The following is a 27,500-nucleotide window of genomic DNA, read 5'->3' on the forward strand; positions in this document are numbered from 1 at the left end:
TGCCCCCGGTGTAATTAAATCACAAAGTCGCCCCACTTTTCTCCGCTGTCACCCTAACCCGATTTCTCGGCCAAAAACTGCCACCCCCCGCCTCCCTTCACAATGAGACTAGCATGATGTGTATGTTCAAAGCCATGCACACAGTACATGCATACGGACACACTTGTAAGTCATATACAGACTAATACAAGCATGCACACATTTGTGCAAACACACCCAAAAACACACTCACATGCACATGCTTATCCTTACTCAAACACTCTCTCACACACACACACACACACACACACACACACACATAAACTCAGACATTTATGCAATTGTAAACTTAAAGTCTTTTTGAACAAGCTTGCAAATACAGTCACTCGCTCACTAACACACAGTAGGCACACACACACACACTTGCAGCCACCATGGACTGGGTCGCGAGTGTGTGTGTGTGTTCGGCCAGACCCAGGCTGGTTGTGACACACACCAGATCCTGAGCAGGCCTCAGTGTTAATCCACTTAGCTGCATCCCCAGCGCGAGTCTGTGTAGCCGTCGGCTTTTGGTGCGGCCGTATGAAAGAGGGGTTAACTGGATTTTGGGATAGATAATTGATGCCCATGTACATGGTTGTTCTTGGAAGAGGACAGGGTTAGTCGGGTTGATAACGTGGTTATCCCGTGGAATAGGGTCTGATTCCTGATAATGTAAAACAGATACAGTGCCATGCGTTACTTAGTTTTTCTCTATTCGATGTTGCGTGAGCCTGTCTGTGAGTCATTGAATTAATAAAATAACATTGTTTTTACCAATTACATCTCAGATAATACCCTGGTTTATGTACAACTATATTTTTCCAGAGCCTTCAGTAACGAATACATTGACTTCATGACAATCACAAAAGCATTGAAACGTTTCAGGCTGTTGGTCATGTGAATTCCCAGCCCCCCCACCCCCCTCCACCCCAACCCCAAGTCCAAAACAGACAACATGGCTGACTTCCTACCTTTTGAGACAGACAGGCCTGGGTGGCGTGAGGTCATGGGTCACAAGGCTGCCCTTTAAAGGTGATGACTGGGTCAGTAGTGGGCAGATAAGTGGGAGCCATTGGCTGGTCTGGGCAGAGGAAGCCCAGACTGGGGAGATACGCAGAGAAGATGGCATGGGATAAGACGGTGCAATAAAGAGCTCTTCCATTCACAAGCGAAAGCACTTTTTAACCACTTTGCCATGTTTGGGGAATTAAAATATTTGGTAGTCACAAGCATTTAAACAAATGTTAAGAGGCCAATTGAAAAGAGAGCAATTACTGCTTGATCTCCCTCTCATGCCAGTGGATGTGGGTGTTTGGTGGTTTAGCGGTGAATGAGTGGGCTTGTATGGACGGGGTTGTGCTGGTGGTATGCTAACGTCCTTCAGGGATTTTCTCTCTTTGTATCACGGAGTGGGGAGATGAGCTTTGTCTGAGAGATGGAAGGCTAAATATTGTGAGGAGAAATACAAGGTGCTTTAACTGGCATTTTTTTCAGTTGTGACAGGCTCAGACAATGATGATCGAGTGGAGGATTAATTTTTTCCAGTCTTAACTGCATTTCTTGAGTTAATTGCTTTTTTTTTCATTGCTGATGTAATCTCTGTCTGCCTGTGAAATTACAGTAATTACTGGTATAAACACTGGGCAACTATAAATGAAATATCCTCTGATTTCAGTTTAAATTAAGTAGTTTGATTTTACAGCTCAATATAAGTTTTACAGTGTAAAGCCTCATTCAAATTGCACTTAACTTTCAATTGTGCTTTATTTGTATGAAATGGAATCTAGATGGAACATAAAATCCATATATGTAAACGCTTTCACACATGAGGGCCTGCTGATGGAAGAGCACATTGTTCTCCCCTCCATTCAAAAATAGGGGCCAACAAATGTTTTGAGGACAATATAAATATGGAAATAATTCTGTGATCAGCAGGCCTAGTTACCAGGGAAATATTTACTCTGGCAGGAGCGTTAATATGGAGAGAGGCACTTTGCCAATCGGACTGCCAGGGTCAGATGGGTTTCAACAATGGCATGGATACAAAGCCCCCGTGCCCATTTTCCTGCCTTACCCAGCATGGTGCAAACCCAGCACTGCCTCTCAAGCGTTACAAAGAAAAAACTGCAGACAGCTACTGAGTTTCTTTTCTTTGTTTTTCTTTCCCTTTTTCTTTCTTTCTTTCTTTTGTTCTTTCTTTCTTTTTTTGCAATAAACCAACCCCAAAGTGCAAGAAATATGTCCACACTTAATTTTGAGGGTTGTTTTGTTTTTGTTCTGTCTTGTTTGGTTTGGTTTGTTGGAGTCTTTGAGTAGATGTACACTGGCCTACGCTGCAGCCCCTTTGAAAGGCTTCTCCCATCAGCTGGTCTGATTTCCTCATCATGGTGATAGAGACATCCTGCTCCAGCCCGAGCCTGTGGGGACGCTGTGCGCCGAGTGGGGCGAGCGGCCGATTGAGCCGTCAGACACACAGGGCCCTGGCTTTCATTTGCTGGCAGACGTGCAGCCCTATTCAGAATAAGATGAATCGGCCTGGCCGCTGAGCCTCCAGCTTCACCCCCCTTCCCTCCAATAACTCCAACCCCCCAACACACTACTCACACCAATGATTTATCCATCTCTGTCTGATTGTTTTTTTTTTTTTTTTCATTTTGGGGTGGGTACATGGCATTTTGCCTTCCTAGTGTCCAGCTTCATGGTGCCGTATGGACAGAGGGAAAGAGACTGCTGGAGAGGAGAGGAGAGGCCAGGGCTAGTTGTGATGTGGGGGTGGGGGTGAGGGGGTGGATGAGAATATGGTTTCGATTTACTTTTCTCCTTTTCTTTTCTTGTACTTTACATCACACAGGCGGTGGGGTGGAGGGAGGGGAGGGGAGGCTGGAATGGGGAAAAAGGTGGAGCTCGGAGGAGGGGAAGATTGTTATTCGATGCCAAGAGTAGGCAGGTGTGCCAGCTTTGAACCAAAAATAAACCAGAAAGCGGGAAAATGTTAGGGAAGAGAGAGAAGGATGGAGGGAGGCAAGCAAAGTGACAGACAGATAGATAGATGGACAGACACACAGATAGATAGAGTGAGAGGGATTAAGAGAAAAAGATTGAGCGCTGGTGGAATAACAGCCTGGCATATACCCTCATCTTCCCAGACATTTTTACAGTCCTCTTCAAAGATGACTGGGCCCAAAAAACGCCGGGACCTCATTCGGAAATCAATTAGGCGTCCAGGTGATGAGGTGTAGGCCTCTCTCTCGGGCTGACACCCGCTGTCCTGGCGTTATTGTCAGCGCCCGTGAGGCTCACGCCCACCTCCGCGGCCGGGCATCTGGTCTACACATGTGGGCCCTGGGAGTCTGCACCGAGCACCGTCCTGCAGCCGGGCAACCCCCGCACCCTCGCAGGGTTAATGCCAGCCCCATTACGCTTGGCCTGGATGTCAGCGTGATACGCTGAGGGGACTTTTCACTTAGATAGTGTCACCCATAAAGCTGGGAGAACAAAGGCTGGACCGCGACGCCTATAGAGATTTAAAAAAAGAGAGAGAGAGAGTGAGAGAGAGAGAGTGAGGATGAGAAAGTCTTTTTTTAAACTGAAAATGGTTGTGAGTGCACGTGTTGGAGTGTGCGAGTACAGACTGTTGCAGTAAAGTAAATCGCATACCTTTAGCAAAAAATGAATGATGAATAACTTATGATATTTATTTTTGTGCTTGTCAAATAAATCCGTCAGTGAGACAGACTACAACCTGGAGCCTGGGAGAAAGATAATGGCGATCCGGGTCATGGGGAATGTAAATAGTCTGGAGATGAATGTATGACGTGTGTCTAAGTGTAATGTATTGAGAGTGTATGTCGAAGCATAATGCATACGGGGAGAGCGCAATCATTTTTAATCATGAGAGAAACCAATTAGGCTCGACGGTGGTGATGGATGTGCAGGGAGCGAGACAGCGTGCGTGGAAAGCACTCATGAATTACAAGCTGGGCTACAAGAGTCAAGTAAACGGAGAGGCACATAGTGGGGCACCCGTTGTTGCTCTTCAGTGGGAGTTTTAGTTTGGGGGATCTCGGAAGATAAGCAATAAATAATCTCCTAGACTCGTTTTCTTTTCGGCCTCTCCTCCTCTCCTCCTTCCCCCTTTCTCTCTCTCTCTTTCTCTCTCTCTTTTTTTCCCCCTTTCCTTTTTTTTTTTTTCCAGCCGCCGTGGTGAGGTCACTGGCGCTGGCGGTCCGGCAGAGGGCCGGTGTGAGTCCCCTGACGCCGGTGGCCAGCGGCGGGGTGGAATTGTTTAACCCCTGTGGCCTTCGGCCCTGCGCAGGCCTGCAGCAGAGCCAGCAGATTAGGGCCCAGCTAGGTGCCAGCGTTATCTGCGTTAGTGCAGGGAAGGTTACACTACACTAACAGGAATGTCCCTGGTCATGCATGACGAACACCAGCTGCCCTGCACACAGACCCAAGGCTCGCGGCAGAAGGTTCCACTTAAAAGCCTGGGGCAAGGGAGAGGAGGAGGAGGTGGAGGAGGGTAGTGCTGGTGCTGGGGGTGGGTGTAGGGGTTGGGGGGGGGGGGGGGGTAGGGGGTGTTTGGAAGGGGGGTCTGTACAGGCGTCTCAGGAGACTCGGTGCTCTAACTAGCCGCTTCCACCTCTGAGGGTGAGTGGACGGGCTCGGCGCGACACCATTGGCTCACGTCGTCTGCCAAAGTGCCGGCCCTAGCAGATGAAATCATTTACCTTTATAACCTCTTGAACTTTTATGGCGCTCTTGCAGACTGGCGCATGGTTATGCTGCACCAGCTATATTTGATATGGTTTATGTCAAGGCCAAGCCGGGTGACTTTTGATCTTTAAGAAGGGACTGCATGTAGAAAATGAATTTAAATATAAGACATATTTATTTCTATATGTTATATAAAGCATAGTGGAATCAAACTATTTGCGACTGAAATGCTCTTTGAACTTGATGAGATATCAGCATATTTAGAACTAAATCAAATTCTCACATTTCATGGTTTCATAGTTTCATATGTCAGTGCAATGCACAACAACGGACATAAAAACAATATATGAAAACAAACATATATAATTTATACATGGCACAAACACACACACACACACACACACACACACACACAGACAAACACACACACACACACACTCAGACGGGCTCTAAATGATAGATGCCGGTCGTTTGTCGCAGTTGGCGTGGTCACGTGAGCAGCGACGCTGCGGTGCTTTATTATCCTGTCAGACTGCAGATAATGGGGAAGATTGCTTGTTTAGACTGTGTAGTGCCTCCCTTTAATTCAGGCTGGCTCCACTCTGACACCTTCAAATGGCCATCATCGGAAAATCCACATTTTCCAGAAGGACTAAAAACAACAGGAGCCTTGGCCGAGGGAAATTATCTCCTCTTTAGGCCTAATTACCTCCTCACGTTTAATCCTTTCCATTTCAGCCCAGCCTGGACCCTCATTACTGACCGCCGGAGTCACAGACCGCCGTGCAGGAACACAGACCAGTCAAAACCCGGCAAACACCAGCCGAGAGAGACAGAAAGGGTCATGCTTTCAAACCTTTTCACTGAGATAGTGGACACCCTACAAAACAGGCTGTGTCTATTGTTGTGTATTGTTTATTTGTTGTGTGTTGTTTATTGTGTCTTGTTTATTTATATCAGTGGACATTTGGTGAACGTCCCCAGGGAGTGTGGGAAATAACACACAGCAGCAGCAGCACAGCACAAGGCACGTGAGACATGTTCAGATAGCCATTCGATCTCATCACAGCGTGAGTTTGCAAGCCGGTGGCGGCCAATAGATAATGGAGAATCCAGACCCTCACAAGCTCCGAGCACGGAGGCTCTCAGAGGCTAGTTTCCACGCCGGGCCCGACATAAGGTCAGTTCTGCAGCAGTGTGTAGGGGGGAAGGAAATCTCTGTGATCTAATGCACTACCGATCAATCTGGGCCAATAAGTGGAATGGCGATACAGTGCTCCATTGTCAAGGCCCTCAAACGCCAACTTGTTTTCCAGAGGGCTTTTGGAGTCCATCATTCCGGTCCCATAACATCATCCTTTGTGGAAATTGCTAAAACTGACAATTTTCCCCTAGCCTTATAAATCAGACTCAATTTTGAGAAGCTTAAAAAACATTGTGAGCCTTGATCTTCCTCTTTGAGTTATGGCGGGACAAAAAACAATCAGACATTTCTGTCCTCCATAGAACAGCTGTAGAATCTCTGAGGAACTTGAACTCAAAAGGGCAAAAATGATACAAACGCAGCCTTGGTGACAAAACACTATGCTACATATCCACCGAGACAGAAGCCAAAACACTATGCTACATATGCACCGAGACAGAACCCAAACCAGAACCCAAAACACTATGCTACATATCCACCGAGACAGAACCCAAAACACTATGCTATATATCCACCGAGACAGAACCCAAAACAGAACCCAAAACACTATGGTACATATCCACTGAGACAGAACCCAAAACACTATGCTACATATCCACCGAGACAGAACCCAAAACAGAACCCAAAACACTATGCTACATATCCACCGAGACAGAACCCAAAACAGAACCCAAAACACTATGCTACATATCCACCGAGACAGAACCCAAAACATTATGCTACATATCCACCGAGACAGAACCCAAAACACGATGCTACATATCCACCGAGACAGAACCCAAAACACTATGTTACATCAGTGGTTCTTAAACTTTTTGTCTGGCGACCCCTGAAAAATCTTTGGCCAAGTCTAGCGACCCCCTTCTCTCCAACAGTCAAAATATATATATGTACTTTACTATAATAGTTTCATTTTGAAAAATGTTGCGAGATAGGCATTGGTGGGGGAGGCAGAAAATGTCTTCTCTTAGAGCAAGGCTATGTTAACACCAAAGGCATTAATGCCAATGGCAGCCTTTGGCAATCTGATTTATTATTTTCCAATGGATAACTACTCATCCAATGTATAACTGATGCTCCTGTGGCAAAACAAGGCTGCATAGTAGTAGTCACTTAACTCATGTACAGCATGTTTGAGATCATCATTGTAAGAGGGTAGGTAGATATTTGATTTTGCGTAAACAGAATATTCACTTTCAGAGGAGCATTAGCATACTTCTAGGTCTAGTGAATATCCCAGTTTTTATTAAACATGTTTCTTTTAGATTTTTTTTGTTAATTCAGACTGCAAATCATTTCGCGACCCCTCCCATATTCTTGCCAACCCCCCTGAGGGTCCTGACCCCCAGTTTAAGAACCACCGTGCTACATAACCACTGAGACAGAACCCAAGAATTCCTCTCATATATTTAGCAGGTTGTTTACAGTGCATCAATCAGAAAGCACAAAGGAGGAGCTAAACACATAATAGTAAACAATAATAGAATAGAATAGCAGACATTCCACATGATATGACCCAGACACACAGAGGCTCATGTTTTAGAGTCATTCATTCTTCATCTAGTGGATGTTCACAGAGCTCATAGATAGTTCTGTGAAGGCAGGGTCCTCGGAGCAGGAGGACGTTAGCTGCTGGTGGGTAAGTGGGCCAGATAATCTGGGAGAGATCAGTTTGAGACAAGAAATTGACTTCACACTTAAAGCTAATACCCCTACTGCTACAGCTGAAGCGCCACCACTCTGAGGGATTGCCCTATGAGCCAAATGCCACCTCTACGGTGGAAAAAGAAAGATGGAAAGAGAGAGAGAGAGAGAGAGGGAAAGAGGAGAGAGGGAGAGAGAGAGAGAGAGCATGTAAGAGGGAGAGAAACATGACAGTAAATATGAGCCAATGAGTGGAAAACAGAGTGAGTGGAAAACTGAGAATGACCATGAAAGGGTAACCTCTGATCGAAACGTTTCATCAGTGATATAAACAACAAGTATATAAACACACATTTGTTTTCACTTTGAAGAATATAAAAAGACTAAGTAATCCAGCTCAAAGTCCACAGCCAGTGACAACAGCGACAGCCACACACAGGCTCTCCCATATCTCTCTCTCTTTCTCTTTCTTTCTCTCTGACATCTCTTTCTCTCTCTCTCTCTCATGGAAGGAAAACACAAACTAAGTGCTTGTGTCATTTCCATGTCAACCTTCATCTCCCTTAGAAATGTCTCTACGGACACCGCGTCAGTGATCATCTGGTCAGACCAAGTTTGTGTTTTCCCACAATTATAACCAATTTTATTAATAGCGACCTGTTCCAATTGCCATGACAAACTGACGAAGTCATTACGGACTAAAGCATTTCCGAGTTCAGGGGGAATTAGACAGGCTTTTGTATTGTAAGTGACTTCATAATTCAATTATTTTATGAAGAAATAATTACCTGATGACTGTGTTGTAAAATAGCAGGTCTAATGCGTTCAGGCATAACAATGATTGCAAATCGTTGCCTGCTTGGCCTAACAACGTCAAACTTTTCAGGAAGGGGGTGAGGAAGGTAACTCTTGATCAAACTCACATTACTCTAAGGATTTTGCAACACCTCCGTTTAGCAGAAGTGGTTGTGACAGATGCGTGCTCTCAATGTTTTACATTTAATTGAATAAATGTTTTTGCGGGAGTTGAGAGATGACAACGATGACATGAGGATTTAGAAAGAGAGCTCACAATTTTGACCATGCATAGTGAGAGAGAGAGAGAGGGAGAGAGAAAGAAAGAGAGAGAAAGAGAGCGACGTGGGATTTCTCCTGCACCAATCCATTCCCTGTTCTAATAACACGGCCTCAGCTGGACACTTACAGTAGATGGCAGCTGCTTCCTGTTGCATTGAAACCAAATAAACTGTGTAACATTTGGGAGCTATAACTCTTCTGCTAGTTAACCTTCAAAGCACTACTGCTGCTGGGTGCCCTGTCTGACAGGAGAGGCTTTTATCCCACATACTTTTAAATCGAGCTACATGAGGTGTGTGTGGTGTGTGTGTCTGTGTGTGTGTATGTGCGTGCGTGTGTGTGTGGTTGTGTGTGTGTGTGTGTGTGTGTGTGTGTGTGTGTGTGTGTGTGCGTGAGAGAGTATGCATGTGTGTGTATGTGAATGTGTGTGTGTCCAAGCCCCTTACCAGCCAGCTTCCTCCATGACTGCATGTTGCCTTGTCATCATGAGCTGAGAGGTCAAATCAAGGAGGGTGGTTGAAATGACCCCAAAGACATTCATGCGTGCCCACAACTACTCATGCATGGAGGTCAACACGGATTCTGTCAGCACGTCAGGATACCCCCGAGGTTATGAGAGCAGCACATAGCCTCGCTAATAGGGCCCGGGTGCTGTGGCATCTTTATTGGGTCGAGGCCTGACTGCACACATTCCTCCCTTCAACCATGAAAGAAAAGTGTCTCTTTTTCTCACCCACTATTTCATCCCACTAGAACACTTTAGAGAGGAAGAGAGAGAGAGAGAGAGAGAGAGGAAAGGAGAGAGAGAGAAAAGGAAAGAGAGGTTAGGGGGGACAGACCAGATGTTCACTGCTCCACTGGTATCTAGAGCGCGTCGTTCGTCCACTGCTTGTCTGGAGATAAAGTATGCCTAGTGTGTGTGTGTGTGTGTGTGGGGGGGGGGGGGGTTATTGGGGTGGTGTTTGGGGTCCATTAATAGACAACAAAGCCGGGCAGAGCTCTGGCCTGACGATACGCTCCTGAGATCAATGACGCTGCGCTGCACAGGACTCTCCTCGCAAACCCTAAATCACTTCAAAGCTGCACCAGGCAGGGCTGAGCTGGCCAGGGTGGAGCCGGTGCCCTCGGTCGGCTGGACCAGAGTGACCTTATCTGCTCCAGGAGGCCTGACCTCTGTGGCACAGCCAATTTACTCTTCATGGCCCATATAATAAATTCATAGCAACACTCTGGCCGAGAACCCTTTATGGGCCCGCAACTGATGTCCAGTGAAACCGGCCGCCCATAAACTGGCCCAGAGGAATGCTAGCTATTCAAGCTAATCTGAGGGTGATGTGTCTTGTCCAGGGCGCTAACGCAGCGGAACGGTTAACAGGGTCCCTAATTAGGAGGCCTGTTGTCAACTGTTTTCTGCTTGTTGCCGTTTATTGAGCCGTTCACTTTTTTTGTTGGAGGTCGTGTTTGCTTTGCAGCGCATGTGTGCCGCAGTGTTGCGCGCCGCCACTCTGATGGAGTCAATGGCCTGTCAACCAAGCACAAACTTCCTCCGGCAGTGACGTTTAACCCATGTCAAGTGGGCTTTGTAAGTCATAACTGACAGACTGCACAAGAAGACACTGCACATTCACATTGTACATGATCGCATCAAGAGAGTGACAGTTAAACTAACCTCATGTTACTTCCAACAAACAAGCACTTGACTGACTTGTAAATAGCTGACTTGTAATACATCTGTCAACTGAATAGTAAGAGCTGTTAATGATCCATAATACCTCCGCTTTGATCAGAAGACAGGATCTGTATCTGCACAGACTTGTTCAGGGGTCTAGGATGTCACTGTAGAAATGTATTTGTCAGACTGCAATAGCAGAAAAAACTGCTGCATCAAAACCTTTTTGCTTGCCCAGTCTTACAAATACAAAGACAAAGGTAAATTCCATCTCTCTAACCCACACAAACATATTCTCTCTCTTTCTCTCTCTCTCTCTTTCTTTCATACACACACACACACACAGACTAGAACAGGCACCACGCTTCCGTGACATGCACTACCTGCTCCAAGGCCTTAGGAGGTCAAATGTCAGTAACCTGCAGAGGCACCCTGGGTAACATATTCTCTCAAAGGGCAGCTCAATTAGAAACGAGCCGCAGGTAGTGACAGTGATGGTCAGAAGGTCCAGTAACATTTGTGGCTGAAAGAGCTTGAAAACCTGACACATAAGTATTCATGAAGACAACTTTTCGGCGATTTCTCTGTAAAAAAGATCGCAGCTCTCTTCATCATTAACGACAAGGCCTCTCTAGCAGCATGTCTTAATGAGACACAATCAGCCTGAAATTCACCAAGTCAAATAAACGGGCACTTCCTCACTTCAGCTCTCCATCAAAGTCCCCGAGTGAGCGAGCATCAGCGCTGATGCATGCACAGCGCCTTTCCGCCACTCTGCGCCCATGATTGGTGGCGACCGGACCCTGCAAGTCGCTCGCGCGCAAACCCCCCCCCCCCCCCCCCCCCCTTCTCCCTATCCATCAGGCCCCAGAGCAGAGCCTGCTGGGAGTTTTAAAAATACACACATCGTTTAAAGATGTGGCCGGCGAGACAAACGATCAATCACCGCAGAGGGCAGAAGGAGCCTCTCTTGCGGCTCAATTTGCTTGCGGCAAGAAGTGCTTTATCATAATTAGCAATCAGTCACCCGCAGAAATGGAGGAGAGACACAGACTATCACTGCTGCTTAAACAGAGGAGGCCAGAGTCTGGAACCACTGGGACGTGCTCCCAAATGACTAAAGTATGGGTCTGGGCTGGGCTGAATGGGATTGTAATCGCTACTTGGGCATAGTGGGTTGGAAGGCTTTTTTATTTGTTTGTTTGTGCTGGCCGTTTCTGTTTGTTGTCACGTGCAGTGCTAATTGTTGAGCAAGAGAGGAGGGAGAGAGCATTAGAGGGGTGGAGACAATCAAAGACCAAAAAAGAGCGAGAGAGAGAGAGGGAGAAAGAGAGAGAGGAGAGAGAAAGAGCAAGAGAGAGAGAGAAAGAGTGCTGTGGTGTGGCCATGCTGGCTATGATGTTGGCAAACAGGGAGGCAGACAGGGCGCGACCTTTGGCCCCTGCCTTGTGCCTTGTCAAACGATCCCTCCTGTGGGGAATAATTACTCCACTGACAGGCCTCTATTTTAAGGTGCTCCAAGGCTTTTGGACCTTCAGATAGTTATAAATAGCACAGGGGCTATTTTCAAAACACACTGGTCTCCAACAAGGCTAAAACAGAACAACATGACCATACACACACACATGTGCACACACACACACACACACTCAGAAAAAAGTAGACACTCAGCATCTCAGTACATGCAAATACAAATAGATGCATAGACCAAGTACACACACACACACACACACACACACACACACACACACACACACATATATATATACTCACACAAGCACAGTGAACAGTAAAAACACACCATAAAAAGGCAAACACTGCCATTAAGTTACTCCCTTTTTTTCAGAAGGATTCCTCAGTGATTAGATGCTCGACTTTTTGAGATCTCATTTAAGTGGAGGCAAGTCTAAACTCCAAGTGCAGCATCATATTAATGGCTCTGGGTATCCGCTTTTAGAGTCCCTGAAGAAGAAACCATGCAGACCCATTAGTGAGATCAGCTTGTTTCTTGAACATCCAATAAAAATGGCCGTACAGTTACAGAGTGCGTTCCCTGAACACTAATCAATTTCAGTCAGGGTTCCTCTGATTCCCTGCCAGCTGTTTTCAAAAGTGTTTATTCCCACTAAAAGCCTTGTCTCACACTCATCTAAAATGAAAACTCTCTAACTCTCTCTCTCTCTCTCTCGCTCTTGTTCTTTTTCTCTTATTCCTTCACTTTTTGGCTGCACTTTGGTCCATTATTCACCAAATGAGGAATGTTAAATATGATTGCCCACCCCCGGGCCAACGAAAATTTGAGTGGCCAGTGTGGAAAAGAAGTGCCGTCTCCACAGCACAGACCAACGCAGAGAAGGAGTGAATCCCACAGGAACAATCCTTTCCCATCAGAGAGGGAATGTTTATTCACCCTGGGCCTTGTTGTGAGTTCCTGATCCTGACTGTGTTCAGGTGGCTCCTGTCTCACCAGAAGCCTCTCTCCTCCTGGAGAAGTCCAAACCAGTGCCCAGAACCCTCTCTCCCTCCTGGAGAAGTCCAAACCAGTGCCCAGAACCCTCTCCTCCTCCTGGAGAAGTTCAAACCAGTGCCACCTCAGGGCCTCTGGGCTGATTCATAAAGACAGAGACAAGAGAACTTAATAAATATAAATTAAATGATAAATTATTAAGGATCAATGGCTGTGGAATGTGTGGGTTTTCCAAAAATAAATAAGTATAAGTATATATACTTTTTTGATCCCGTGAGGGAAATTTGGTCTCTGCATTTAACCCAATCGGTGAATTAGTGAAACACAAACAGCACACAGTGAACACACAGTGAGGTGAAGCACACACTAATCCCGGCGCAGTGCTAAAGCTGTCTGCTTTAACGGCGGCGCTCGGGGAGCAGTGAGGGATTAGGTGCCTTGCTCAAGGGCACTTCAGCCGCGGCCCACTGGTCGGGGCTCGAACCGGCAACCCTCCGGTTACAAGTCCAGAGTGCTAACCAGTGGGCTACGGCTGCCCCTAAATATTTCTAATGTACTTGTAATAAGAGATTATTAGATAGATAGATAGATAGATAGATAGATAGATAGATAGATAGATAGATAGATAGATACTTTATTGATTATCTATTCAAGAAATTCAAGAAATATGCTATGGATCAATAAGCTGCAGCCTATGCTTGGTCCCTGGTCACGTGTCCACTGTTATTAAGATGAACAAGTACTTAGAACTATGTGCAAGTGTGTGTTTTCACTATAATCTGGTTTAAGATAAACAAACCAACAAGATAAGTTAATTCACTTAGTGACCCTCACTCAACCCTTGGGGCTGTGAGAAATGCCAAGACCACAGGAGGAGGAGTAAGACAGAAAGAAAGAAAGAAAGAAAGAAAGAAAGAGAGAGAGAGAGAGATGGAGTGCCTTCAGGACTTGCTTCGGTGCGCCCTTATTCAGCACAGTCAATGTGAACCAGCCAAGCTCGAAACTTCATTACCCATAATCACATCAAACTCCAGCAGTCAGTCGCCAGCAAACAATGAAAGATAAGGCTATGACAACTACAAAAGCTCCCTTTCAAACAAGACAATGAGAGAGAGAGAGAGAGAAAGAGTGAGGGAGAGAAATAGAGAAGAGAGAAGAAGAAGAGACAAGAACATGTGTCATGTAACATTAGTCCCTGAGGAGCTAGATAGATAGATAGCGTAGCCAGAGAGCCAAGGTGTCACAGGTCAGGGGGAGATAGCATTAAAGGCAGACGGCTGAGGCACCTGTTGCTTAGGCTCACCTGGTTGTTGTCTGACTCCCTCGGTGGAGCAGGGGACGAGGCTCCAGGGGTGTGGAGTGGGTGGGGTGGGCATAATCCATGTTCTTGCCTGAGGGGGTGGGTGGGAGAGGGGGCAGCAGCTGCCATTTTAACCCCATTAAGTAGCCCCATGACCAGCAGCACTTTCACTGAGGCAAACAAAAGAGGGGGCTGAGGACAAAGGCAACTAGGACAAAAACATCATTACAGGTACACATACACACACGCACAAACACACACACACACACACACACACACACACACACGCACCCCACACTGAAAAAAAAAGGTTTCAAAGAGAAACTAACATCAACACATCAACAAGAAATATCAGCAGAAATACCTTGTCTCTACCACACACACAGAGAGAGACAGAGAGAGAGAGAGAGAGAGAGAGAGAGAGAGACGGCTATGTCAAACACCTGCGGACCAGGTGGCAGTTCAGCAAAACTCAAAAAAGTTAAGTGAGTGAATGCATGGAATCCATATGTAGAATTTTCTTCTTCGTATTCTCTCCTGTCTTCACATCATTTTCAGTATGTACCACGACTACAGGGGATTAAATAAAATGAGATCAATCGAACATACAATAGATACAAAATTGGAGGAAGCGGTCCTCACAATTATTGTATTAGAAACACAGAAAACCGCTCATGATAAGCTAAACAAGGACCCAATTTCCCAGCTAGCGCTCTGGTCCAACATCCGACTGTACTTGGCAAAACGTGACTCACAGCCCTCCAGGGACACATTCTGTGGCAAGTCCCGCTCTGTTTGGAGAACCTTGGGAGAGCAAACCATGGTGACACAGAGTCTCTGTCCCTGCAGAACAAAAGGCGGGAGAAGTGAGCGCTTCCCTAAACAATGCTATAGGCAAAGCTAGGGCTCTTTCCCCCTCCTTCTACGATAAAACCGATTGCTTTCTTCTGAAATGACGTACGCGTGTTTACAAGTGGAAAAAGTGAAGGGCCTCAAACTATCAGTGTGTTATCTGTTGTTGCAGACGTATTTGTTCTGTGATAGCACCTTCAAACTGCTCAAGCTAAAAGTAGTGCTTTGGCTTTGGGAGAATGGAGTGAGTGTAATCCTCTTCCCTCGGTGGACAACCTTATCTGTTGTGGTTTATTTTCTCCCAGAGTGAAATCACTGGTTTGCGTGTGCACGCACTGACTAATACGGGAAGCTCAGCCTACTGTCAAGAAAAAAGGGGAACGTAAATGTAATCTAGGGGCTGCTCAAAGACAGAAAACACCTAGCTTCACACCGCCAATACTCAGATGAAATCGACAAGCATTTTCCACTTACTGGACATGAACATCAGTCAACATGAGTCATGTTTGCAACTCCCACATAATGTCAAGACTGAAGGATATGATTAAAGCCTGGTTTGGCATCAGAGTGTGGACTAGGAGGTGTACAGAATGGATAGCCTGTTAAAACACTCACTATTAGAATGATACTTTAGATAAGAAGCTGCTTCAGTGGATGGGAGTCATGGCATTTGGTGGAAGGCGGGGGGGTGGGTGTGTGGATTGGGGGGGGGGGGGTTAGTACTGAAGCTTCGGAAACAGCTGGTTCGATGATGTTTCATCAACCAATAAACCTGCTTTCCTCCTCACACTGTATGATTCCCTTGGAAATGCACACCCCCACGACACCCTGAAGCCTGGGCCCATGTTGGATAAATCATCACTACAACTCAACAGGTCTGCAGCTCGAACCTTGAACTCCCCTCCATATCCAATAACCCGTCCGCGTCATCGCTGGAAACCCACACACAGTCCTCTGCCCCGTACGTGGAGTCCAGACACACACATTATCTTCACACACCCAGAGGTCAGTCCAGGCACCTCGTCTGATTAAAAGGCAGGGTGTTTCTTTTTTTCTTTTTTCTTTCTTTCTCTTCTTCTTCTTCTTCTTGTTCCTCTTCTCTTTCTTCTTAAGTGATCGTCCCAGCATGTACGAGATCTCCAAGGGGCTTAAAATGAATGGATTGTGCTTTGAGCTGAGCTGCAGCTGATGTCAAGGCTGCTTACCACCTCTCCCTTGAAAGTGCTCTGCTGATGAAATGCCTGACATATATACGAGGTGGAATGCACCCATATAATTTGCTCAAAAAATCGCCTTTTTCCCAAGGACTGGAAGCAATTAAAAAACTGCAGTATGTGGGGAGAAGAGGAAAAGAGAGAGAAACTGAGAGGTATGTTGATCACAAGCTAACTTGTGTTCAGCTAACCACAACTATGTCATGAAACTCATATTTTCTCTCTTGGGTGACATAAAGGCAACGCAACGGATGTTAGAGGGCACCAAAAACATGGATGCATTCTCTAAACATGTCATGTGTTCACTCAGTGACTCAATTATATAAACAACTCCCAACCCCCTACAAGCTGTCAGCATTACATTTCATTTTAACAAGCTTGTTTATCTAACATACACAATGAATATCTCTGTTTTAAAATATCTCTGTTTTTTATCCAGGCCACCAATAACATTGTGATCTTTCAAACACAATATTAAGTCATAGCAGTGGCCAATTTAATTTGTTTTGCTTTGTCATAGTTGGATACCTAATATCTAACACTAGCAGACACCTCAAACATTAGTAATATTCTGGCTGCCATGGAAAAAATCAATTCCAGATAAGGAGCTGATAACCTTCTTGTACACTTGGGCCCTCATGCAATGCTCTATGTACTATTTTTTAGGGAGGTTGGTAAAATCATAATCACATTAAAATATGTTACTACATATAGTATACAGATCACAGAGCAATCTCAAACTGTGTTTCTTTAAGATGGGAATTCTGGGATATCCCTCCCAGTAAAGACATCCACTAGACACGCAGATCATGTCTATATTGCGCAGGTCGGTCCAGGACCATATAATCTGCACAATGTGCAAAGCAGGTTCTGAATCTGGACATCTGACCACGAGCCCTTTTAGACAGACAAACAGATTTTTTGGACGTCTGTTGGACGTCTGATCAATAAAATTGCGGCCACTCCATGGGCCCCAACCGATGGGCACTAAAGTCTGTGTACCCGGGTGGCTCGCCAGCTAGAGCGATGGCTCAGACGGACGAATGAAATGAATGTGGCAGTGTCTCCTCCAATTGGGAGATGAAGGGGCCGGCTCGGGTGACGCTCCATAAAAAGTGGCTTTATTGGCCCCGTTTTAGGGCGGGCTGTGGGGAGAGCCAGGCCACACTCACCTCACCTCCTGCAATTACATTTCCGCAGGAAAAGCACAGAGGCACTGGAAACAGGAAAACGCACTCCTAAATCATCGCTGCTGCTGCTTGGGCTAGTCGTACTCAGCCTCACACACACACACACACACACACACACACACACACACACACACACACACACACACACACACAAACACAACACACACACACACACACACACACACACCTACACACACACACACACACACACACACACACACACACACACACTCACACACACACACACACACACACACACACTCACACACGGCAGGGTAGATCACAACCAGTCTGTCAGTAACTCGATCTCAAATGGAGTCAGTCAGTGGTGACTTACAGTCATATGCTTGGTAATGAAATCAGAGAAAGGGGGGGTAGCTCTTTCATGTGCACGCCATAGCAGTAATGCTCATCAATAAGTGACATGCCAAACTCAATAGTCTAGATAAAATAAATCACATATGATGACTTAAGGCTCATTAATATTTAGTTCGTCTATCAGTGTCAGATTGAAGACAAAAAAAAAACATTATCAAATGTTAGAAATGTTTCTGTTCCTGTGAATCATCAACATTACCTGGGGCTTGTACAAATACAGTTGTTCAGTTGTAGCCAGACAGACAGGCAGTCAAGCAGAGAGTGTATATAAAAATAGTGGTAGACTATAAATGAGTGAGTTGACTGTTTTTTTTTTAACTGTAATAAAATAATCCATTCAGTGTGAAAGTGCTGTGAGTCGTTCCTCCTAATCCCCCGAACGCCCCACAGTGTCCATCAGAGTGTGATACCAGGTGTTAGGAGAACAGGCGGAGAATGAGAGCTCTACTGACTCAATCTCTCCTGAGAGAGACATTTCACGAGACTGCAAAGCTCTAGCTTTCACTGAGGGAGCAGAACAGGATGTGAGGTCAGAGCGGAGATATGACCATTGCCGTTGATGATGTCACCGAATAAGAGGCCTGCAGAAACACTCCCCACAGTCCCTCCCTGGCCAGAGAGAATAATCTTACTCATAGATTTTTTTCCAAGGGTATATATATATATATATATATATATATATATATATATATATATATATATATATATATATATATATATATATACACACACATATATATATGTGTGTGTGTGTGTGGGTAAGCTAGCAAACTGGATGGTAACAACTTCCCATGTCCATATTCCATTCTTTCTTTTATTGACCAAACTAAAAACCAAGAACATCTTCAACAGATATAACTCAGCCTGTTACAATTTCAAATGTAAGAACTATAACAGGGTTGTAAGATACTTCATCTACATCTCTGTGCATGTGTATGAACTATAACAGGGTTTTAAGATACTTCATCTACATCTTTGTGCATGTGTATGAACTATAACAGGGTTGTAAGATACTTCATCTACATCTTTGTGCATGTGCATGTGGGGTGAGAGTAAAAGGGAGATGAGAGGGAGGGATGGAGGGAGCAAGAGAGAGAGAGAGGGAGGGATGGAGGGAGCAAGAGAGAGAGAGAGGCAGCCAGTGGGAGAATATGAGCTTAAGTTGGTGTTATAATGTCATTTTTAAAGGTCACTGTAGGAAGAAGAGGTTGGACACTTTTTAAGAGCAGATCACTGGCCACAGCACATTTTTGCTGAAATTTGTCTTCAGGGAGAACTGTCATGTCACAGATGTTTCTGAGCATGTAATGGTGCAAGATGGGAGCTTATATTTTAACCTCTCTGTCTCTCTTCCTCTAACTTTCTCATTTCCTGGGAGTGCCTTCATTCTTGGCAAGCCCCAAAGTTTTATGTGGAGTTGCTTATTGATATATCTCATTTGGAAGGAACCTTGCTAATTGTGTGAGCGTATTTTATTTTGATAGGATGGCCAAGTAGACAAAAGACCTGAAAACTGAAATGTTTAACTAGCTGTTCCTCTACTAGCTGGGTTGCTTTTTACACTCTTCCTCTTGCTTTTAAGAGAGTAGATATTTAGACAGAATCAGATTTCTCAATGGTGCAAACAACCACAGATACAGTATATGAGAGGGCAGATTGCACATAACCACTTCATATGGAAAAAATAAACCTGCACCACATTGCAACTTCAGTTCATTCTTCCCACAATTACACGAGTACAGAGCATCAAAAGGGACTAATATCATACTTTAACACAAAAAATGTTTTCTTTGACACTCGGACATAATGTTGAAGACTGTGAACGGAGGCAGTGGTAACCGCTTACAGGTGTACCCCACACACAGTCTGCCACACACACCCCAGCACATCACAGGACAGCAGCAGGGCTATTTTCTCTGGGGCGTAATTGCTGCCAAAATATGTTCTTGTCCTGAGAGATTTTTGTGGGCGTCTTTGCGTGACATAGAGGGAAGATGGCAGAGCTGGCGATTGCGAGGGTGTAATTTCCCCTAATGGCAACAAAAAAAAAAACGGGGGCTCCCACCAGCCAACTCTAAAGAATGTGTGTAGCCTGGCTCTGAAGTCAAAGTATCAACAGCTTTAAGCTATTAGTTTGGTTTTCATACTGCTGGCTCTCTCTCTTTTCACCCCAAAGCTCGGCCATGACAGTGGCAGCGAGCTGCGTTGTCTGCCAGGGAGGCCCCCACTCCACTCAGCCGCATTCAGGACATGCCCTTATATTTAGCTAGTCCACAGGAAATGATTAGGCATGTTTGTTTCAGTGACTAATCACATGCATATTTCGACGTGTACGTACAGTTTGTATGTTGCTTCGGCTGACTGAGTTTATTTTCTCATTTGGCACATGACGTTTCGACCTTGCGGTCTTCTTCAGATTCACTAGCAAACACAGGCTTGGTACATGATCTAAATCACCTGTCTAGAGGGGTGGAGTCAACTCAGTGATTCATTAACCCTTGCAGGTACAGCATGCAAGCTTGTGGCGTGACTAAAGCCAAATAAAAACATTAGATAGAACCTTAAACTTTGTACAATAACACAAGCAGATGTCTAAAGATACAATAAATCTACAATAAATAGAGTTCATCATGTAAAATTCAGTACTCAAAATGTGTATAATAGTACAATAATGCAAATATTGGTCACAGTCCATATTAGAGGAAGGGTCTAATGTCCAAATCTTCATTGAGCCTCCTTGGGGCCAAAGTTCCCAGGTGGTGGATCCAGAAGGCCTCTCTTTTTAGAAGCAGGTTGTCTGTGTCTCCTCCTCTGCGGTGTTGTTTAACATGTTCTATCCCTAAAAATCTCAAGGTTGAGAGTGGGTGTCCTGATCGTGCAAACTTTTTTCCTAAAAAACTTGACTCTTTTTGTTCAGCACCTGGGATGTGCACAAAGTCTCCTTGGAAGCTTCGGCTGACTGAGCCATCAATTGTGTGGCAAATGATGGAAGCGGTTTACAGGAGGAGGAGACAAAAGGCGCATCCTGTGTGTGGAGTCCTGTCATTCAAATATCCCCTGCTGTCGTGCAAACTTGTAAAGAGGGCGTCAGTGTCTTACCTCAAAAAATGCTAAGTCATTATCAGCCCTATCTGTGACCTCTGTCTACTGAGTTTGGAAAAAAAGAGAGAGAACAAGAGAACAAAAGCCAAAGAGCGAGTGATCTTTTTTTCTTGGTCAGAGGAGAGGAGTGCTGGGATGGAAGGGTACTTAACGTGTATTACAAACAGACTTGTGTGTAAATACCCCATGATCTGGGATATGGCTCTCATTTGTGTCTTGCGTATGAGGGCTGGGCTCGGGGGATTTGTTGCCTTTTAGCCTCATGGGTAAAGTGGCTGCCTCTCCTCCTTTGAGTCTACTGCTGGACGACTGACCGCTAAGACCATAATGCCTCCCTAAGCTTTCTGTTCTTTTACTAATCATTTTCCCCCTTTGTTATCTGATGCCTGGGCTCAGCCAGGAGATAATCAAAGACACAGATGCGTCAGGGGAAAGAGTGAGGGAGACAGGCGGACGGCACGGAGAGAAGGAGAGACGAGGAGAGGGAGTGATGAGCAGCCCCCATCCTTCTACGAAGCTGCACACTACCAACAGCTGAGCGGAGAAAGTGAAGGGAACAGTCACTCTCTAATTTCACCAAAACAAACCAGCCATACAGCATACACACACATACACAGAGAGAGAGAGAGAGAGAGAGAGAGAGAGAGAGAGAGACAAATACCTTGTCTATAATGACTTAGCCGGATCTCTTGAGACTAATGTGGCCATAAAAAAGCTGATAGCATACCATATGGCAGTCTGATAAACTACTACGGTAACTGATCCAAAACAAATAGGCACCTACATGAGGGAGGGACTGCGGAGAGTAGAGTGAGTCTGGACATGGAGGTGGGCAACCACAGGCTGGAATGGTCTGTGCTGGCTGACCTGCCCTCGGTAGTGTGAGTGACAGATGTGAACAGCCTTATCATCCTGGCTCCACTGCTGGCTTCGTCTCTGCTGTGTTTTGCTCCAAGGCGTCTAGAAGAAAGGGAGCGAGAAAGGTTAGACAGAAAGAGAGAGAGACAGAGAGAGAGAGAGAGAGAGAGGAAGGGTGAGAGAGAGACCTGATGTCCAGGGAAGTGTGGGAACCACAGCCTATCTCCTTGTGAAGGCATTATATACACATAAAAGCATGCACGTGCACACACACACACAGACACACACACACACACACACACACACACACACACACACACACTTACACTGGCAGTTAAACTAATCTATTTCACTAGACACGTCAACAGTGCACTGCAACTGGTCCTCAGTACTTTTGCTATGGTGCCGTATATCTTTTACAAGTCGGCATTTACATGCGCAGTATCTCTCCCTGATTCATGGTGGGTAGACGTCAACATAAAGCCGCAGGCTTAAACTCATGCAATAAACATACTGGGCTCTACCGTGCTTCCTACGGTGAAGGAAAAACATGTGGCGGGCAATAGGATTGTCTATCCACAATGATCTTCCCCCCAACTACTCTATGGAGGTCAGATTTCGTTTTACACCAGGTACACCAGGAGGGCAGAGGCGTGCAGCCGTCAGAATGAGTGTCCGTCTGTCTGCAGCGGTCTGCGGAGTGCAGTCTGCGCTCAGGGGACCGCGAGAGACAACGGCAGGGGGGTGAGCCGGGGCACGCCCAGCGGCGTGAGAGACGTCTCGAGATGCGTGTGTGTCAGGGGCGCGGCGTGGGGAACGTGTCAAAACACCAGTGAGGAGTTACACGATGCCAGGGGCTAAAAAGTGTCTCAGTGGACTAATGGTGACAGTGACTGATAGGCAGGCACTTGGGGACTTCTTACTACGCGACTGAGCTCAATGTCTCCTCAAAAGAAGGGACAAATTTCTATTGTCTCGATTTACATCTTCCTTGTCATTCAGAAGTACCAATTCTCCCATTCAGCCGTCCCACTACGAGCAGCATATCCAATTGAATGACCGTGTCTTGAATTTAGTCTATGTGCTTTCCCTAACAATGGCCATGTTGTCCTGGTGAGTCATTGACAACAACATGCTAACTGTCTGCCACAAGTTCACCCTGCCAGTCATAAGCGCAAAGCAAAAGAGAAAGAAGGGCCTTTTTTTCTATTTCTTTGCTTTTTTTTAAGGTTTTTTTTTTGCACTGATTGTGCAACAAACTTGAAATACTTGTTGCAGAAAGTTCTAGAGGTCCATTTGCCAAATTTGCCAAAAAATCTTTTGAACTGAATTGAGAAAAAGAGTCAAAGAGAGAGGGAGAGAAAGAGAGAGAGAGAGACAGAGAGAGAGACAGAGAGAGAGACAGAGAGCAACGGAAGCAATTGAGACTCACAGCTCAACCATCAAACATTGGCCTGTGCCAGTCTAACCTCAATAGAACAGACTGTTCCCTCTGAATACATGTCCACATGGAGACCCACAGAGAGAATACAAATAAAAGAAAGAAGGGAAGAAAGACAGAAAGAAAGAGGCTTGAAATAGAGAACGGACAGTGCCTCAGACTGAGAGACGGAAAACGCTGAGCACAGGGTCACCGATGGCGTGTCAGACTATGTAGTATGTATGACCTGGTCAAGGTCTATGGTTGTTTGAGCGTGCGGTGTGGCACCAGCTAAGAGTTCCAGGGGTGAGCAGGGGTCACCCCCTTTGCCCCACACCACCCCACAGACGTGCGAGTCTCCCTGGGGGAGGACGGCGGCTATCACCCCTGAGGCCATCTCCGACCGAGCCGATGATAAGTGCGTCTCTATCAATCCACACTGCAAGCCCCTATCTCTACGTGGATTCCACTGCGAAGCAATCAGCGTTGTGGAGCCACCACATAGACTCGTCTCCCTCTCCCTCTCCCTCTCCCTCTCCCCACCTCTTCCCTTCCTTCTCTCTCTCTCTCTCTCCCACCCACCCCAGCCCCACAGCCACACAACCTCTCCCTCAGCCTCAAACCACCCGTCCCCACACAAGTCTCCAGAACGTAGCCTCCAGCTTAAACAAATCGCACATTCTCCTCCCTGAAGGCCGCCGAACTGGAAGTCTGAGATGGCCCTTTGTGGACTGCCCGACCAATTAGCCATGGTGGCAGTGTAGCAGGCAGAGGTCAGACACGTAATTGGATTTGTGTGGAGACTGTACATTTCAGGAGTGATGGGGAGGACCACCAGGGAAAGGACATCTCTAACGCTAGGGGCTACGGCTAGCCGGAAAACCCCTCAGATGCCCAGAAGCATTATCTATACATCATCAACGTAATAATTTACACACTCTGTACACAGTATATACACAGCCTAACTCTCTCCTATATGGGCCAGACTGAAAACATATTGGTCCCCTCTGATGTCTTTCCTAATTTTATGTATTCGTATGATCAGGTGATGTCACTTCCACCAATTTACCAGTGTACACCACCACAGCATATTATCAGCCTCTCTATCTTTCTCTTTCTCTCCCTCTCTCTCTCCATCTCCCCCTTCCCCTCTTTCCCTCTCTCCCTCTCTGTTAGCCTTATCAGGCTGCCAGGAACACTAATAACAGACGGCCTAGTCACGTCCCAGTAGACAGTATAGAGACCTCAAACTCATCCTGATGCCTCTCTCTCTCTTTCTCTCTGTCTCTCTCTCTCTCTCTCTGTCTCTCTCTCTCTGTGTCTGTCTCTCTCTTTCTCCATCCATCCCACTGCAGGGGCCCTCAGTGAATGGCTTGGCCCCCCAGCTGCGCTTCTGAACTGTCAGGAAAGGGCTGATAAGGGCTGATCGATGACCAGCAGCCTGGCTCCACTGCGACCCAACCCCACAGAGGGTTCACCGCTTAGAGGGAGAAAGAGAAGAGAGTGAGTGAGAAGTGAGAGAGGCAGAGAGAGAGAGAAACAAAATAGAGAGAGAGAGAGAGAGAGAGAGAGCAAGAGAGAGAGAGAGAGCCCCCAGTCCCTTGCAGAGTCTGGGAACTAGGGATGAGTTCATGTGTACTAGCCCAGCGCTGACCTTCCTGAACCATAGTGCACCCAGCACAGCAGCGCTGTACCTCAGCCTGGACACCCACCCACCCCCGCCCCACCCGCCCCAACCCCACCCGTCTTCATCAACACTCGCATTTAAAAGCACTGTGTTAAAGTTATCATGGGTTAAAAGGACACACAAGGTAAGGATGGCAATGAAAGGGAAAGAGAGAGAGGGAAAGAGAGAGAAAGAGAGAGAGGGAGAGAGAGGAGAGAGGGAGAAAGAGAGAGAGGGAGAGAGAGAGAGGGAGAGAGAGGAGAGAGGGAGAGGGAGGGGTGGACTGGGCTTCTGAAGGAATGCTACAGTTCTCAGTGGAGTTTGAGAGTGAGAGAGAAGTGAGAGATCATAAGTATGACTGAGGTCATGCGAAGGAGGGCTGTATTGCACCACACTCACAATTGAGAAGTCTTCCTCTCAGAGCAGTGTGTGCATGCAACCTGTTACACTGTAAAATATATGTGTATATTATCAGGTTCAGTTCATAACACTTTGGCCAGGCTTACCTACCATACACTTTGATTTGTTTTGATGACCTACATTTTATCACTGTGACTGGCACTTAACACAGCCAAATCAATCCGTTTTGAAGGCATGATTGGCAGATTATCTTTGAGGGGCTTGTTGTTCCTGAGGGGGAAATGGTGTGTTTGTTCTAGATAGCAATGCCATGATGTCTATCTCACAAGAGATCCCAAGCATGTGAAAGGGCCAGTGACTGACAGTGGGGCTACCCAACAAGGCCTGCCATGCTCGGACATCTTAGAAGATTTGGGGGCGAGACATAGACTAAACATCCAATTGCCCCTTCACTAAATGACCCCGTCAGAGTAAACTGGTAAGCTAGCTAGGCTAGGAATGCCTGCTTACAAAGAAATAGCAAGTTGTAGAAAGCTGTCCCAATTAAGTTAACTTAGAGAGAAAGAGAGAGAGAGAGTTCAAGAAAGAAAGATAGAGGACTAGCTTCATCCCTGGTGCCTTGGAGAATAGACATTCCTTAGGTCACAATAAAAAGGCCTGCAGAGATGCTCTGTTCGCTGGGTGTCATACACACTGATAAATCAGCCTGCAAGCATGTAAACAGAGGCGGTCAGGTTTTTCCATGTGGCACGCTGCCGACAGACACCGCTGACTTCCCCTCGGAGCCCACCGCTTCCTGCGACACTTTCACACGACAGAAGTTAGATTCCATCAGATTGAGGAGATTTACTCGGCTTACTGAACTCATAACGTACGGGCATGCCAGACAAGAGCAGCTACATGTTCTCCTGCCTTTTTCCCCTCCTCCTTTTTTTCCTTTTTTTCTCTCCACAGTTCTTGATTTATTTCTCACCTTGTTCCCTGGGACTGACTGTGAAAAGCCCCAATAGAGCCCTGCATTTGTATAATAGCTTGAAGCAGCGCATGGGTGCACAGTGATTTTGCCAGATTATTTCTGGATTGATTTCTTGGAATCATTCGGGATGAGGATCTCCTACTTAAATGACTGGAGAGCGCGGAAGGATCTTAAATCACGGCTCGGCCACAAAACTCGGCCTCGGTGCGAGCCAGACGCAAAGCTTACAAATCCCTCCAGAGCTCTTTGGCTGCGATCGCAGCTCTGTTTAGAGTGGAGTTAGTGTTACTTCAGTGTGAGAGAGAGAGAGAGAGAGAGGGAGACAGACAAAGGGAGAGAGAGAGAGAGAGAGAAGGAGAGGGAGAGGAAGATATGAAAGCAACTCAGTGAACGTGTGGATCAGACAGAACTCTCAAGGCAGTTGTGTGCGTGTGACTCAAGTCAAAGAGATGAGAAAAGTCTTATATGGGCAGGAATCGCAGGCTGGTTCCATGTCAGTCATGGAACCTCACGCCACCCCCTGTAACATACACACAAACCCCTCTAGTGCACCTCCACTCCCTTCATTTTTATGATGGGGGCATTCAGTTATGTGGAAAAGAGGAAAGAAAAAGAGGGAGCCAAGGAGGATTTTCCATTTCTAGTGGCTCTTCACTGAAACAGTAGTGACAAACAGCTGCTTACACTTGGCATGAGAGCTCTCACTTTACAGCTGTTTCAAAATAAACAGAAATAGAGATCCTCACAAAGTTTACATTCCACTCAAAAACTCTTCCCCCTTTAATTATTTTCTAATCTGCCTGCAGAGTACTTTTTATCAATGGGATGTTTACGTGTCCGATAGATTAAACTCAATACATGTTAAACACAGATAAGTACTTTTACTTCCTAGTTCAGTTTAGCCATGAGAGTTTTTTTTTTCCCCCGTGGTCTAATTTTGGTTTGGGTGCAATCCCACATTTGGCAGAATTCTCCCATTCACTGCCTGTGCAGGCCTCCTCAAGGACATGAGCATAAGATTGGGGAGGAAACGAGGGCCCAGACATTTAAACTTGTTTAATTTTCATGGGAAGAAGTTTGAGGGGGGAGACGCCAGTGAGTGGGGGGAAGCAAGGAGGGGAGAAAAAAAAGAGCTCATAACTATCAGGTGACAAATTATAAATAAATCCCCTCAGGTCGCGGCGTGGTCCTGTATGTTTATTGAAAAGCAAATGTTTGAATAAATGTAAGAATTGTGCTGTATAAACAGTGGAAGCCACAGGGGAAAATGATGGGCTCTCGTGACAGGTACTGGTGCCGTGTTTATGAAAAGGCCACAGCGGAGCAGAGGGTGAGCTCGGCCATCCCATGCTCAATCTCTGCTGCTCTGCCCTGCCTGCGGAGGACCAG

At 46.1% G+C, this 27,500-nt stretch overlaps 1 long non-coding RNA gene across 1 annotated transcript in view; it reads right to left on the reverse strand.

Annotated features, from left to right (window-relative positions):
• Positions 1-27,500, reverse strand: part of LOC121723107 — a 30,559-nt gene that overhangs the window by 2,496 nt on the left and 563 nt on the right. Inside the window, exons 2-3 of the long non-coding RNA XR_006034896.1 lie at positions 21,616-21,791; positions 14,099-14,265 (exon numbers count right to left, since the gene is read on the reverse strand). This is a non-coding gene — a long non-coding RNA (uncharacterized LOC121723107). The remainder of the gene's footprint in view (positions 1-14,098; positions 14,266-21,615; positions 21,792-27,500) is intronic.

The sequence above is a fragment of the Alosa sapidissima genome, chromosome 1 (genome assembly GCF_018492685.1).
Source record: "Alosa sapidissima isolate fAloSap1 chromosome 1, fAloSap1.pri, whole genome shotgun sequence".
Taxonomy (NCBI): Eukaryota; Metazoa; Chordata; class Actinopteri; order Clupeiformes; family Clupeidae; genus Alosa; species Alosa sapidissima.